The sequence below is a fragment of the Prosopis cineraria genome, unplaced genomic scaffold (genome assembly GCF_029017545.1).
Source record: "Prosopis cineraria cultivar Desert tree isolate PC_DT_omini unplaced genomic scaffold, ASM2901754v1 PC9, whole genome shotgun sequence".
Classification (NCBI taxonomy): Eukaryota; Viridiplantae; Streptophyta; class Magnoliopsida; order Fabales; family Fabaceae; genus Prosopis; species Prosopis cineraria.
Window position 1 is genome coordinate 10,253,135 of NW_026555340.1, and position 15,442 is coordinate 10,268,576.

Genomic DNA, 15,442 nt, shown 5'->3' on the forward strand with positions numbered 1-15,442 from the left:
TGACAAACACTACTAGAAAAAATCATATTAGTGACGGATAATTAGTGACAACTATATCCGTCACTAATTATAGTGATTGTGACAGATTAGTGATGGATGATAATATCAGTCACATTTTTCTTTTAAAGTTTATAATTTGTGACGGATATAATTTGGTCACTAATTATCGGTCACTGAATTGTGACAGATGCTCAAAGTTGTCACAATTTTACAAAACAATCACAAAATTAGTGACTAATAAATAGTGACCTATGGATATCCGTCACTAAGTGTGAAAGTATAATAACAATTAATTATTATGTTTAATATAAAATAGATAATTAATTTAATTGTATTGTTAAAATAAAAATATTATTAATAAAGATATTAATGTTAAAAATAGGAAATAAAAATATATTTATGTTAAAATGATTTATTAATAATTGATAAAAATTTCTTTTAAATGTTATAAATATTTTATACCAATTATGATTACTTTTTAGATGCATTTAGATGGGTAAAATATTAGGTTAATTTTACTAATATAATATAATAAAAAATTGAACATGAAAATTAATATAATTTCAGAGTCACCATCAGACCCTAAAACTAAAACCCTTCCCTCCTTTGCAATTCTATTATCACTAAACTCGCGCTCTGCTCCCGCCGTTCATCTCCAGTGCTCTGCTACTGATGCTCGAAGAAATCAGGCGCACAACAATTTCTCTTTCTCGCCTCACTCAGGTACGCTTTGCCTTTGACCCCTTTTGAGCACAATAAACATTTCTCTTGATTCAACATGAGAGTAGGTTTGAAAAAGGGCTTTCTTAGATAGTCTAGGTTTGAAAAAAAATTCACAGCCTTTTCCCCTGCCACTTTGCTTTTGTCTGTATTCTTGCTCTCATTATGATTTTCTTATTCTCAGTTGTTGAATATGCCTGAAGAATAGATTCTATTAGTGTTAGGACTCCTCTTTCGAGACTATGGGAAGGGATAATGAGATTATTTAATAGGTTGCCAAACACTACAATGAACTTTATTCCCTTTGCCTAAAAAGTTTTAGCTTTACTTCGGGAGACCCAAATTTATACAATAACTTGAATGGACCAATATAATAAAGCCACCAAGGAAAAGAGGATTTTGACTTTTCTTAGCTTGCTTTGGAACGAAACCACATCAACTTGTTTTGTTTAATAATATTTTTATGGTGCTTAGTTTTGGAGTCTTTTGTTTTGTGGTGTGGGATTTATTGAAATTTAATTATATGCTCTGGTAGTCAATCGCAGGGTCAGTTCAACAAAGGAAATTTTGTTTTAATGATTTGTATATTAATTTATTGTCCCAAGGTGAAGGTTATGCATTGAATCTGCAATTGAAAGGCTAACAACTCTTTTTTCTTCTTTCAAAGCTGAGGTAATATCTTTATCATGCTTCTATTTCTCTGTTTTTTTACCTTTCTCATTTTCTTACTTTTTCATTCCCATTGATTGTAATGCTTAGCTCTAGCTAGTGACCATCAGGGATGGAGAAGAAACAATCAAGTGAGATGGGGTTAAAACCAAAAAGTGTGTTTTGGCTTATAGTATTCTTGCCTTTAAATTTATGTAATGCTAAAATGAACAATTAACTGTCAAGCTTTTTGTCCTCCTTGCTGCAGCTAAAAATTAATTATATGCTTCTAATTATATTATATTCATGTCCACTTAATCATAGCTTTTTCTTTTTTGATTAATTATATTCACCATATGCTTTTAACTTGATTTCTTTCTTTCTTTGTTCTTTTCTTTTATGCAGTCCTTTGAAGTACATTGGTACAAATCTTGCAGCTTTGCATAACTTCATTATTATCAAGTAAGCCTAATTAATTAAGTTACCAAATTATACATGCAAGCAGTTTTTCAATGTTTTAAAAAGGTCATTGGATAATACATTTTTGCCATGAAATTTCATATTCATAGTTCTACATGTGTGCTATTTGATGTGCAAAATTTCCATTATTTTTAGAGCTCCTTGGTAGATTACAATTTAATGGTTTTTGGATGCTAGGCCATTTGATTGTCATCCCAGGAGTGTTTTTTTTTTAACTATATTAAACTCTTTACTGGTTTTAGACTTAGTAAACCTTATTTCTTGAATTAGTTATGTTAATTAGTTATTTTGTCTTAAATAATTACATGGTATCATGTAGAAGACTATGAGGGATGATCGAAATGGGATGTATAGTCGGCGTGACGAAAGTGGAAAAGGACTCAACAAAAAGTTTATAGATGGTGTAGAACAATTTGTGGCATTTGTTCTTTCTCAACCAAATCTAGTCTCAAATGGCCAAATAAGGTGTCCGTGTTCAAAGTGTGACAATAAGAAATTTTTAGAGTATGAAATCGTCAAGGTTCACCTTTATCGTCATGGTTTTGTCCCTAATTATGACCCATGGAGTTATCACGGGGAACCTTTACATTATGATAATGTTGATTATGAGGTTGCTAGAGATATTGAAGAAAGAGTTGAAGGTGCTAATGAAACAAGGGATGATGTTATCTTAGAAAACCCATATTATACCATGATTTTAGATGCTGTTGGTCCTAGTGTCAATCCTAATACTAATATAGAGTTAGATGATCCTCCAAGCCATAATGCTCAAAAATTTTATGAGATGTTGGAAACTGCTAAAGAGCCACTGTATGAAGGGTGTAGTAGGCACACTCCATTATCAGCAATATCTAGATTGTTAAATATCAAATCTGAGTTTAACTTGAGTGAGAATTGCTATAATTGTATTTTACAATGGGTAAAAGAATTGTTGCCAAATGATGAAAAATTGCCTAAAGACTATTACAAGACTAAACAAATGGTAGGACAACTTGGTTTGAAGTATGAGAAAATAGATGTGTGTCGAAATGGTTGTATGCTGTACTATAAGGAGAACAAGGAAAGGAGGGAATGTTTGGTGTGTGGCCATGATCGCTTTAAATCTAGAAAAAGAGATAATGGAAGTAATAAAGACATACCGTACAAGGTGCTGCGTTATTTCCCATTGACTCCAAGATTACAAAGGCTTTATATGTCTTCTAAAACAGCAGAGCACATGGTATGGCATCATAAAACAAGGCGAGAGCCAGGGGTCATGTGTCATCCTTGTGATGGCGAGGCATGGAAACATTTTGATCAATGTTATCCCTCTTTTGCTTTAGAACCTCGAAATGTTAGGTTAGGCTTATCATCAGATGGGTTTACTCCATTTGGGCAATCTGCACATCCATATTCATGTTGGCCTGTAATTGTTACACCATATAATTTGCCCCCTGGGATGTGCATGAAAACCCCATATATGTTTCTTACTCTTATAATTCCTGGCCCAAAGAGCCCTGGGCAAAAAATTGATGTGTACTTGCAACCTTTAATTGATGAGTTGAAAGAATTGTGGGAGGTTGGTGCTTTAACCTATGACTCATATAAGAATCAAAATTTTTATATGAGAGCTTCACTATTATGGACTATTAATGACTTCCCTGCTTATGGCATGTTATCGGGATGGAGTACGCATGGAATTTTGTCATGCCCAATTTGTATGGAGTACAGCAAATCATTCTTCTTGGAAAAAGGAAAAAAGGTGACATTTTTTGATTGTCATCGTCAATTTTTGCCACTACAACATCCTTTTCGTCGAGATAAAAAGTCATTTTATAAAGGGTGTGATGAGAAATCTCCTATCCCTCAAAGATTTTCTAGTGATGACTTATGGGAAAAAGTTTGTTGCTTGCCAAGAATGATGGAGAAAAATGGAACTTACAAGTTGCCTGGGTTTGGCAGTCAACATAATTGGACTAAATGTTCTATATTTTGGGACTTGCCTTATTGGAATACCAACTTGATTCGCCATAATCTTGATGTTATGCATATTGAGAAGAATGTATTTGATAATATATTCAATACTGTTATGGATGTTAAAGGTAAGACGAAGGACAATGAAAAGGCTAGAGAGGACTTGTCTACTTATTGTAACCGACCAGAATTGGCATTGTTTAAGAGTGCTGGAAAGACAATGAAGCCAAAAGCAACATACACTTTGACAAAGCAACAAAGGAAGTTGGTATGTGAATGGATTAAAAATTTAAGACTTCCTGATGGACATGCTTCAAATTTGTCTAAATGTGTTGACATGGAAAATTGTAAATTGTTAGGGATGAAAAGTCATGACTGTCATGTATTTTTACAAAGATTGCTCCCAATTGCCTTTAAAGATTTATTACCTGAGGCTATTTGGAATGCCTTAACAGAAATAAGTCTATTCTTTAAAGACATATGCTCAACAATTATAATAGTGGAGCAAATGCAAAAGCTTGAAGAAAATATTGTTGTAACTATTTGCAAGTTAGAAAAGTTCTTTCCTCTAGCCTTCTTTGACTCCATGGAACATTTGCCTATTCACTTACCTTATGAAGCAAGAGTTGGTGGACCCGTTCAGTATCGATGGATGTATCCATTTGAAAGGTAAATTATAAAATATATTTTGTGATTAAATTTACTTATTATATAAATGAATACTTAATAGAAAAATTATTATGTAGGTTTTTGCATCATTTGAAGAAAAAAGTTAAAAATAAAGCTCACGTAGAAGGGTCAATTTCTGAAGCATACCTTGTAGAAGAAACATCTACATTCTGTGCTCATTACTTTGAACCTCATGTTCAAACAAAACTAAACAAAATTGATCGAAATGATGATCATAGTGAGGTTGACTGCCCAGATGGATGCCTTTCTATATTCAGACATCCTGGTCGCACAGCAGGAAAAGGAAAAACACTGATTTTTGACAAATGATGAATTTAATGCAGCTTCTATATATGTTCTGCTTAATTGTGAGGAAATCCAACCATTTCTTAGGTAAATTCAATCACTTTAAGATATTTATGCATTTTTTAAATGACAATTTGCTTTACTAATGTTGGTAATCATTGCCATCTTGTAGAATATTTGAAGAACAACTTAGGAAAAGAATACCTAATGCAACCAATGAGGATATAGAGACTAAGATAGATAGTGAATTTGCAAAGTGGTTGAAAGAATATGTAAGTATCATGAACATATATATTTTAATACATGCCCTTTTAGTTTGTGTGATATGCTTATTGACAAGTTTTATTATGCTTAGGTTTTTGACCCAAATAACAATGTAGATGATGTTCGTATAAAGGATCTAGCTTTTGGGCCATCTAGAGAAGTACATACATGGTCTCAATATTTTGTCAATGGATATCAGTTTCACACACGTGCTTACAACTCATCAAAATCTACCATGAACTGTGGATTGTGCATTAAGGGAACAAATTATAATGAGTTTGAATATGACTATTATGGTTTGTTGGAAGAAGTGATAGAATTGCAATATTCTAATCCAACCTCTAAGAAAACTAGAGCGGTATTGTTTAAGTGTGATTAGTTTGATCCCCAATTAAATAGGGGGTGCAAGGTTCATAGTCGTTATGGCCTAGTTGAGATCAATAAGAGAAAACGATTTTCAAAGTATGAACCATTTGCACTTGCTCAACAAGCTCAACAAGTTTATTTTGGAGAATATGCTAGTAAGAAGAGGGATAGGGCTGATTGGTGGGCTGTTTGTAAAATAAAAGCAAGGAGTATGATAAATGCACCAGAAGTAGCCTTCCAAGAAGATGATATGGGATTGCCATATGACACAAGCATGGATGCAATTAATAATCTTTGTGAAGGGGTAGCTGAAGAACTTGAAATACAAGAAAATGAGGTGAGATTACAGTATGAAACAAATGATGTTGATGAACTAGAAAAGTTAGATGAGGAAGATGAGCTTGAAAATGAGGAATTTCAAACTGAAGAGGAAGATGAACTTAGTGAGAGTGATAGTATTGAAAGTGATGAATCAAATACTGAAGAGGAAGATGAAGCTTAGGTTTGTAAATGTTAGCATTATTTTATTGCATTTGATCATTATGACATTTTTACTAAATTATTTTTATTATAATTTTAACTTGCTTATTAGTATTATTTTTCTTCATTTTGAAATTTTTCTATCTATAAATGTTACAGGGATGCCAAGGGGTAAAGCAAAACATAGATCATTTGGAGTATCAAGAAGTGTAAGCATTCATCAGCAAAATGTTAGAGGTGGTACTGACATAGAGCAAGCACCTATAGAGAATGCATCCACAAGCAAGAACCCATTGTACAACATGCACCTATGAAGGAAGCATCCATTGAGGAACCACCAACTGATCATGCAATTCAACAAGAGGCTAATACTGAAAATGAGACACATATTGAAAATGATATATCCACTTCCAATGAGACTCAACAAATCGAGTCAAATAGACAAAAAAATAAAGTCTCATATCGAAAGTTTGCAGATGGGCGCATATACTTAGAACCAAATAATACATCATATAAATAAAATTGATAAGTTTTTCTAGTATCTGTTTCTTTATTATTTTGATATTAAATCTAAATTTTGTTCATCATAGGTATCATCCTCATAATGCTGTGCGTATATTGTCATGTATAATAAAGAAGTTTTTTGGAGGACCATGGATTACTTGGGATAAAACACCATTTGAGGTTAAGCAACGTTGGTTTGGAGAGTTCAAGGTAAACATTATTATTATTATTATTTAAGTTCTTTTCAAAGTAATGCAAATTACTATTTAGTTGAAAATCTTGGTTATTCAAGTTTATCCTAATTTGTTCAATTTTGTCTTTGTATCTTAGAAAGTATATATTTGGGAGGACAGGTTTGATAATGAGATACATGGACTTTATGAGAAGTCTATTGGTCGAGGTTTCTTGAAAACTGTCCTTTATAATGCAAGGAAGACATTCAAGGAAAAGGGAATATCACCTACTTGGATGAGTGAAGATAACTGGAAGGAACTTCAGCAAATGTCCTTTATAAAGAAATCTGAGACTAATTCAAAGAATAGGTTGAGCAGTAAGGATGGACTTGGCCCATCATGCCACTCTGGAGGATCAATAACATCTTCAGAGCATAAGAGAAAATATGTATTAATTCTACTAAGTTCCTTACAAATTTTACAATTAAATTACTTGTTTGACATATTTGCATGTATGTAGGAGGAAGAGACAGGGGGTGAAGCTCGTCCATCTCAAGTGTTCTTGATGACTCACAAGAAATCAAATTCTGAAGCCTTTGTTGACAAGAAATCAAAAGCAATATGGGTAAGAGTATTGTATTAGAAAATTTCAAACATGTCAACTCTAAATTCAACTAACCAACTCCACAAATATATATTGCTTCAATTTGTGTTGCTTAGTTTAACGGAGGATTTGTGGTCTTGTTTGGTCTGATCTAGAAATGTAATTCCTTTCTATGAGCTCAAGTTTATTTTCAAGATTTTTTTATGTGCTTTGTTAATAAATGTCTGAATTTTGTTAATATATCATTAAGAGTATTTTATTTTTAGGATAAGTTTCAAAGTGAGATGAAAGAGTCTCTAGATGATATGTCAGATGTTGGAGCTATTGACAGCCATGCCTTGGAGAATTTGAGCAATGAGCAAGAGATGTCAATTTGGACAAAAGTTGTTGGTGGTCCCAAAAAAGGAAGAATATATAGTCTTGGATCAGAGGCTACTAACATTTATGTTGCATCTTCACAAGCTTCAAGCCATGCACCTCCCCCTAGTCAGGACTACATACAACAAATGGAACTTAAAATACAAGAAGAGGTAAAGAAAAGGGAAGCACTTGAAAAGGAATTGCATGAATTGCAAGTGGTTGTACAGCAACTAATAGCTAGTCATGGATTGTCTCATCCTTGTTTGGAGACTCCACAAAATGTTGATCCATCTAGAGGATCCACCTCAGCTGCAAACAAAGATAATTGATCTTTGTTCTTATTCAACTAAATGCTTTATTTTGTACTTGTAAGACACTTTTTTTGATTAGTCTCTACTTTAACTTGTGACTGTTTTGAGAGACTTTCAATATTAATATTAATCTAATATCAAAAGCTTTTTTTATATTTGATTGTTGCTAATATTTTTATTTTAATAGGTAATTTTGTTAATAATGAATGAGAAAATACTGTGCATGTATATATATAGGAAAATACTGAATCAGTGACAAATTAGTGACGACTTGTGTCTTCACTGATTAGTGACGAACTATATGTGTCACTAATCAGTGACGGACTATGTTGGTTACTGATTAGTGATGGATATATCAACTTTAGTGACGTCCAGTTTGGTCACTATAAATACATATTTGTGACGGACATTTTATTTTAGTGATGGATATGCCCGTCACTATTAAGAAATATTAGTGACGGATATGATTAATTTAGTGATCGATTAATCTGTCACTAATTAGTGACGGATGACTATCCGTCACTTAAAAATTAGTGACGCTATATTAGCGACAACCTTAGTGACCGATATCTCCGTCACTAATCACTGTATTGGTGACGGATTTTGGCTATTAGTGATGGCCAAATATGGTTTTTTCCAGTAGTGAAACTTGCATGAATCATTTTTCCATAGCAACAATAAAAATTTTAGAATGAAATCCCACAATCAAAGTCTAAATTTGTATTTATTGAATAATTAACATTTCAAAAGTGATAAAGGTAATTTCATAAAATAAAGAAGTTTGATCAACAAATTATCCAATATTCACATTGTTGTTGTAAAAATAATTTGCATAAAATTGTAATATTTTATTAACAAAAAATTTTATTAGACAATAAGTTGGGACAGTATCCACTTACTTGAAATTCCCAGAACTAAAATTCACCTCTCACTGTTGATCAAATTTCTCCTCTTCCAAATATCCTATAAATCATATTAAAATTCTATTCAACCCTTAACTAGTACAATAATTTCTTTTTAACATTTCCACCACTAATCAACTATAATAAATTTGAAAATTTAAACTAAAGTTATATATAAAAATATATTTCTCATCAACATTTTGTCAAGGCACCAAATATGTATCCTTCCCAATCTCCTCATAACAACTCTAATGTTTAAATATTTTCTCAACAAAGTATCGGTCTCCAAGAATTCCAATAATCATATATTATTAATTTTATAGTCAAATGTCCTTTACACTTTCAAATTAAATTTATAAATTATTAACTTCTAAGCTCACTCTACTTCCCACAAGAATTTATGAAATTTTAAAGTCAAATTCAATTCTTCTGACAAGGATTTTAATAAGCATCTTATAGACACTAATCTCTCATTATCATATCTAACCTCTTCTCTTCCAACTTCATTTTACCAAATTATTCAACATCAATCATTCCAATCAAGTTAATTTCTTCCAAAAATTATGACCATATGAAGATTAGTATCAAGCTTTAAGATGGATTTTCAGCTCAACATTGGAATTTGTTATTCTCTGAGACACACAAGCAACAGCCAAACACACCAAAATTCTATAGCTTCAACCATTAAAAATGCCCACACAAAAAATTATCAAGATGAAGGTGTAAAATTTTAGACATGAGTCAACAACCATAAAGAAGAGAAAAAAGAAGAAAGCTAATTGAAATTAAGAAAGAAAATTCAGGCACCGACCGCAGCATACAAGACAATTTTTTTTCTAGCGTCAACATTATCTCTTCATCCATTCACACGTACAGAAATCTTCCAAGGAAATGAGATAAGATCAGGTTTCTAACTTAAAGGAACCACACGCACCAGTAGAGAAAGAAGGAGATAGCTTCAAGTATGGAACAATAGGGAGGAAGGACTGCCACCATGAATCAAGAAAAATAAACAATATGACAGGACGAGTAAGAGGAAGAAAGAAATCTTAGCTCACCCAATCAATTACACACACACGAAACAGCAAGAAGAAAGGAAGAGAAGTCAAACATACTTGAGGTAGTGATAGAGGAGGATGAGCGACGGTAAAACAGAGGAAGAACTCACAGCCGTGGAGGAAGAACTAGTGATAGGCACACCGATAACGGCAACAGCGACGCACACGAACAGCGCATGACCAGTGATTGAGAAGGTAAGAGGTAGAAGTGACGAGAGATAGAGCAAGGGTTTGGCATCAGCTTTCTAACTCTCTCTCTACTCTCCCAGAATGTTTGAAGAAGGCCAGGAAAAAAGAAAAAAAAAGTCTGATAAAGATGAGGGCAGATTTGTAATTTCATAAAGTATAAAAATAAAAATAATACTCCTTAAAGGCTGATCAGATTTGAACCTGGGACCTTTTTAATGAACTATCTAGATGGTTTCCACTACACTAACTTCTGTTCTTGTCAAACTTATCCTAAGAATTAATATAAGTACTATTAAAACATAAACTTATATATATATATATATATATATTTTAAATTTTATATAAAATTCATAGGTCATTATAATATATTTATAAATTAGATTAAAGTATAGATTTTGAAAATAGAAAAGAAGTGTTTGTGATTTTAAGGGGAAAAGTGATGTCATGGCATACACCATACACACTGACACATGGTTCCGGAAGATGCAAGGCGGTCATCAACATATAAGTCCTCTCTGCTATCTCCCAATGATCATATGGAGAATTTTTGGCCATGGTCACTTGGTACTTTACCTACTTCGAGGAAACTTTGAAAAAGAAAGAAAGAGTTACAATAATAAAATGTAAAATACTATGATAGTGACCATTGTTTTTCATGAGATTACAAAATTTTAAACATGAGATGCCCTCTTCAATTTCACAAAATTTTAAGAGCTTGATGGTCCTTAAATAAAATATTAGTTTTATAACTAACAAATTCAATTGAATATGAGCTCCTATATATTTATGCTTCTAATGTACTTTGCCTTTAAGGTGAATAACCCTAAGTGGTTGGAGTTAATATCTTTTTTGTGTACAAAAACAACTTAATAAAATATGGAAATACTTTAAAAAATAAACTATTCAATATGATTTATGCTTATTTTTCCTTAAATTTTATTAATTTGAACACAATATTTTTAAATTATGATATAGTTTATTCTGCAATTGAAATTGTAGTTACCATTCCAGCTCAGATTGGAAGTCTCCACAACCTCATCTATCTAGGCTTGTCTAGTAACAATCTCATCAGTCAGTTACCTTTCATACTTGTTAATTAACCTTCATTTAGAATTGTTAGATTTGAGAGGAAACAAGGTTTCGATGAATTAAGTTTTCTTTAAACTTTGGATTTTATAAGCAATCTAAAATACATATATTTGTCCTTAAATTTTTTTGCACATGAAACCCCCTCTTAAACTTTATCTTTCACGAGATTACAAGATCTTCAAACTTGTATTTTAGTAGTGATCTCAAGTACATATATTTGTATTGTCAAGTGCTTTTAAAAGTGAGATGCACTATTTTATTTAGTCACTTTGATTTGAGTTCCAATAATATTTTTGGTCCCACTACTTTGCCCTTAATTTTGATTTAATTTGTACGTGATTCAAATTATATACAAGAAACATTACGCTTGAGATATTTGCTCTTCAAAATCTCACTCATCTATACTTGGAGAATAATAAACTTATTGGAGGCATGCCTTCTGCGCTTACCAATAACCTTACTCATTTACAACGATTGGACTTGAGTGGAAACAAGTTTGGTGGAGCCATTCCTCCAAGTTTGGGTTTTATAACCAGTCTTAGATATTTGAACTTGTCTTCAAATATGTTCATTGGAGAGATACCTTCTTCAATTTCAAATTTGGAAAAACTAGATATTCTTGATTTTTCCCACAATCAATTCTTTGTTCTCATACCTTAAGATATTGGGAAAATAACAAGTTTGGAAGCTTTAAGCTTGAGTTCCAACAAACTTTTTGGCCTTATTCCTGTGATTAAAGGTATCAAATATTTGAGATCTTTCAATATATCAAAAAACAAGATATATGGAATCATTCCTTGAGAAATCAGAGATCTCTTATATCTTGAAAATCTAGATCTCTCTCACAAAACAAGCTTATTGCAAGTTTACCAAACTTGCAATCTTTGAAACTTTTGGTTGCCAACTTCAGTCACAACATGATTAGTGGTGAGATACCACCGAGCTTTTGCACATATCAACATATGCCACGCATAGATTTGAGCTACAATAACCTCACTGGTAACATACCAAAAGAGCTTGGTTAGCTAGAATTCATCAACTTGTCATACAATTCCCTTAATGGCCATGTCCCAAGGGAAGTATATTATAAATTTCCTCATGACATATTGAATGGTAACAAAGAGTTATTACTTGGTCTGGAGAAGAATCATTATTTCTCTAATCATATAAAGATGCATTATCACATGAAGATCATTCTTCCTATGATAGTTTTTCTTGTCATTCTCTTTACTTTTGGATTCTTCCTTTTTCAGTCTTTGGAGAAAAACAAGAAAACAAAAGCTGAGATAAGAGCACCAAAGAATGGAGATTTATTTTTCATATGGAATTTTGATGGTAAAATTGCATATGAAGATATCATTGAAGCAACAGAAGACTTTGACATCAGATATTGTATTGGAATTGGTGCTTATGGAAGTGTTTATAGGGCACAACTTTATAGTGGAAAAATTGTAGCATTGAAAAGCTTCATAAAAAAGAATATGAAAATCCATATTTTGCTAGAAGTTTTCATAATGAATTAAAATTGATGACTGAAATCCGACATCGTGACATTGTAAAATTGCATGGATTTTGCTTGCACAATCAATGCATGTTTCTCATCTATGAATATATGGAAAGAGGAAGCCTCTTTTATCTATTGAGTAAAGAAGATGAAGCTGAAGAGTTGGATTGGACCAAGAGGGTGAATGCCATTAAAAGAATAGCAAATGCCTTATTCTACATGCATCATGATTGCACACCTCCAATTATCCATCGAGACATAACAAGTAGTAATGTATTGTTAAACTCAAAGATAGAAGCTTTTGTCTCTGACTTTGGCATAGCTAAAATTCTTGATCCCAATTCATCCAATAAAACTCTTCCAATAGGTACTTATGGTTATATTGCTCAAGGTTAGTTTTTTTTTTTGGCTCTACTATCCTCTTATTGTCTTGTGTCATGTTCTATATAATTAATTTTTGGTTTATTGATTGCAGAACTTGCATACACTTTAGTTGTGACAGAAAAATATGACATTTATAGTTTTGGAATGATGGCATTAGAAACAATAATTGGAAGGCATCCTGGAAATTTAATACTATCTTTGACAGAGATCTCTAATCAAAGCAATTTCTTAAGAGATGTCACAGACTCACGTCTCCCACTTCCGTTACAAAGAGATGCGCAAGATGTGATTCTTTGTGTCACAATAGCACTAGCATGCTTGCATTCCTCACCAAAATCTCAACCAACAATGAAGCAAGTCACTCACAGGCTCTCATTTTCCAACCTTAGATTAACTGTTCCATTCAATGATATTTCACTCCAGTATTTGATGAATCAAGATATTTTCTAGTATACATAAGGCTAGGAGAAGTTTGATATGTGTTTTACATCTTTCGATAACTGACAAATATATGTTCATCTACAATAAAAGCGGTTGTTGGGCGTATTTTTTTTTCTATTTATAGGCTAGGATAAATATGTTCAGCAAACAAAGATAGGATATCTTATTCAAATTGCATCAGAAGAAATGTACGCAATGCTGTCAACATATAAATAATTTTACAATATAAAAGGTCTAAAAGAGTCCAACTAAAATTCATAAGATTGTAGATTAGGAACAATCATAAATTGTTGAAAAACATCATTTTGTTCTCAAAAATTTAAAAAAACAAACACTTTTGATATATTTTGGTGATTTTATCTCTTGTATAGATGAAAACAGAAAACGTGTTTTTACATATGTATGGTAGATCATCCCCTTGCCTCGGTGTCGATATTCTCTTATCAATTTTTTTTGGATCTTTGCAAATATATTGAAGAAATGGGTTGCAAAATCACATAGATTGCTTGCCTGCCTGGTAAAGCCACTTTTCTTTTATAGTCAATTGAAAATTTTGCCATATGGTGAACTTGATTATCTCGACTACTTTCTGGATAATTCATTTTTTTCTTGCAATCCCATTTGATATTTTAACACCCAAACTAACAAGTGAGGTGGAGAATACGAGAACAAAAGAAGAGCCTAGAAATCTTAGCCGTTGATATAGAGGAATTATATTAAATTGCTTTGACCACCAACTGAAATGAAGAACTGAGATTTTGGGCCCTAGATGGGACAATAGAGAAGGCAACGAGAACCTCAAATCCCGAGGTCAATGGATGTGAAATTTAAATAATAAATAAGTGTTGAATTGGAGGGGAAGATGATGGGTGGTAGTTATTTTGCATTGTTCAGAGGTAATATTATCGATTGAAATTCTTGTGAGGCATGGTTACTTATATTATCAATTATTATCATTTATGTTGTGGCTTTTGGTTGCACATTTCTCTTTTGTTTTTTTTTTTTTGGTTCTCTTTTTGGTTTGTTCATTGCGTAGAAGATTGAAGCATAAGGTTATTGATGATTTAGGGGATATAAATGATTGAAGTATTGTAATTGGGGGCTATTAGTCGAGAAAAAAACATAAAGAGGTAATTAAAGGATATCATTTTCAAGCATTTTATGCTCAAGTTTTTTGTTCAACTATTAGCTATAGGACTTTTGGAATAGATGAAGCCTAGTTTGACAAAATGATAAACACACATAGTTACTGTTGTCACTGTTACTCTCACCAGCTTGTGCTTTTAAAATGGAACAATAGCTAGCTGTTCTCGAGTTCAGTTTTTATTTCTAATTTTATATGCACACACACACACATTGTTGTTTACAGTGTTGTTTGCTTTTTATTATTAACTCGAGATTTTGCAACATTTAGCAATGATCTTGGAAACTGATTCTTTGTATGTACATAAAAAAATATTGGCACATGTGGCATAGAAATTTTAAAAAAATTAAGAAAAATTACGAGAGCAAATGTAACCAAAAGTTTGAGTATTAAATAATTTTTTGTTTAATAAAAATCTTTCATTATTTATATAAAATTTGTGGAAATTTTTTATATGACCAGAGAGTCTCATAAGGCTGACGTATATAGTTTTAATTTGGATGCTTTTAAAGGAAATGGTAGGTTGAAGAAGAACTTGAATCGACATGCAGAACATTCAAGCTAACTTTAGTTTCTCTTATGAATTTACGACCAATTTGATGAAAAGAAAGATATGGACATGGAAGATTTGATAAAAGAGGAAAAAGATTTGGCTAAGAGAATATTCATAATCGCACTCTAGTGTATACAACTAAAACCCATTAATCGTCTTTCAATAAATAAAGTAATGGAGATATTAGAAGCAGATGATGTTAAAAGTCTTGAAATGCCTCCAAGACCATCTCTATATCCAGCTGAAACATTTTTTATGGATGAAGGTTTGACTCTGGCCAAACAGCATCCACTTTCTCTTTACATTCTCATAGCATACGTAGTCCCAATGGGGGTGCAAA

The 15,442-nt window shown here is 32.2% G+C and overlaps 1 long non-coding RNA gene and 1 pseudogene across 1 annotated transcript in view; one reads left to right on the forward strand and one right to left on the reverse strand.

Annotated features, from left to right (window-relative positions):
* The window catches only part of LOC129319495 (uncharacterized), an 18,144-nt gene extending 8,142 nt beyond the window's left edge, over nt 1–10,002 (reverse strand). Inside the window, exons 1-2 of the long non-coding RNA XR_008595507.1 lie at nt 9,856–10,002; nt 8,738–8,801 (exon numbers count right to left, since the gene is read on the reverse strand). This is a non-coding gene — a long non-coding RNA (uncharacterized LOC129319495). The remainder of the gene's footprint in view (nt 1–8,737; nt 8,802–9,855) is intronic.
* Nucleotides 10,003–12,248: 2,246 nt separating this feature from the next.
* On the forward strand, nt 12,249–13,414 carry LOC129319556 (MDIS1-interacting receptor like kinase 2-like; annotated as a pseudogene).
* The last annotated feature ends 2,028 nt before the right edge of the window (nt 13,415–15,442 follow it).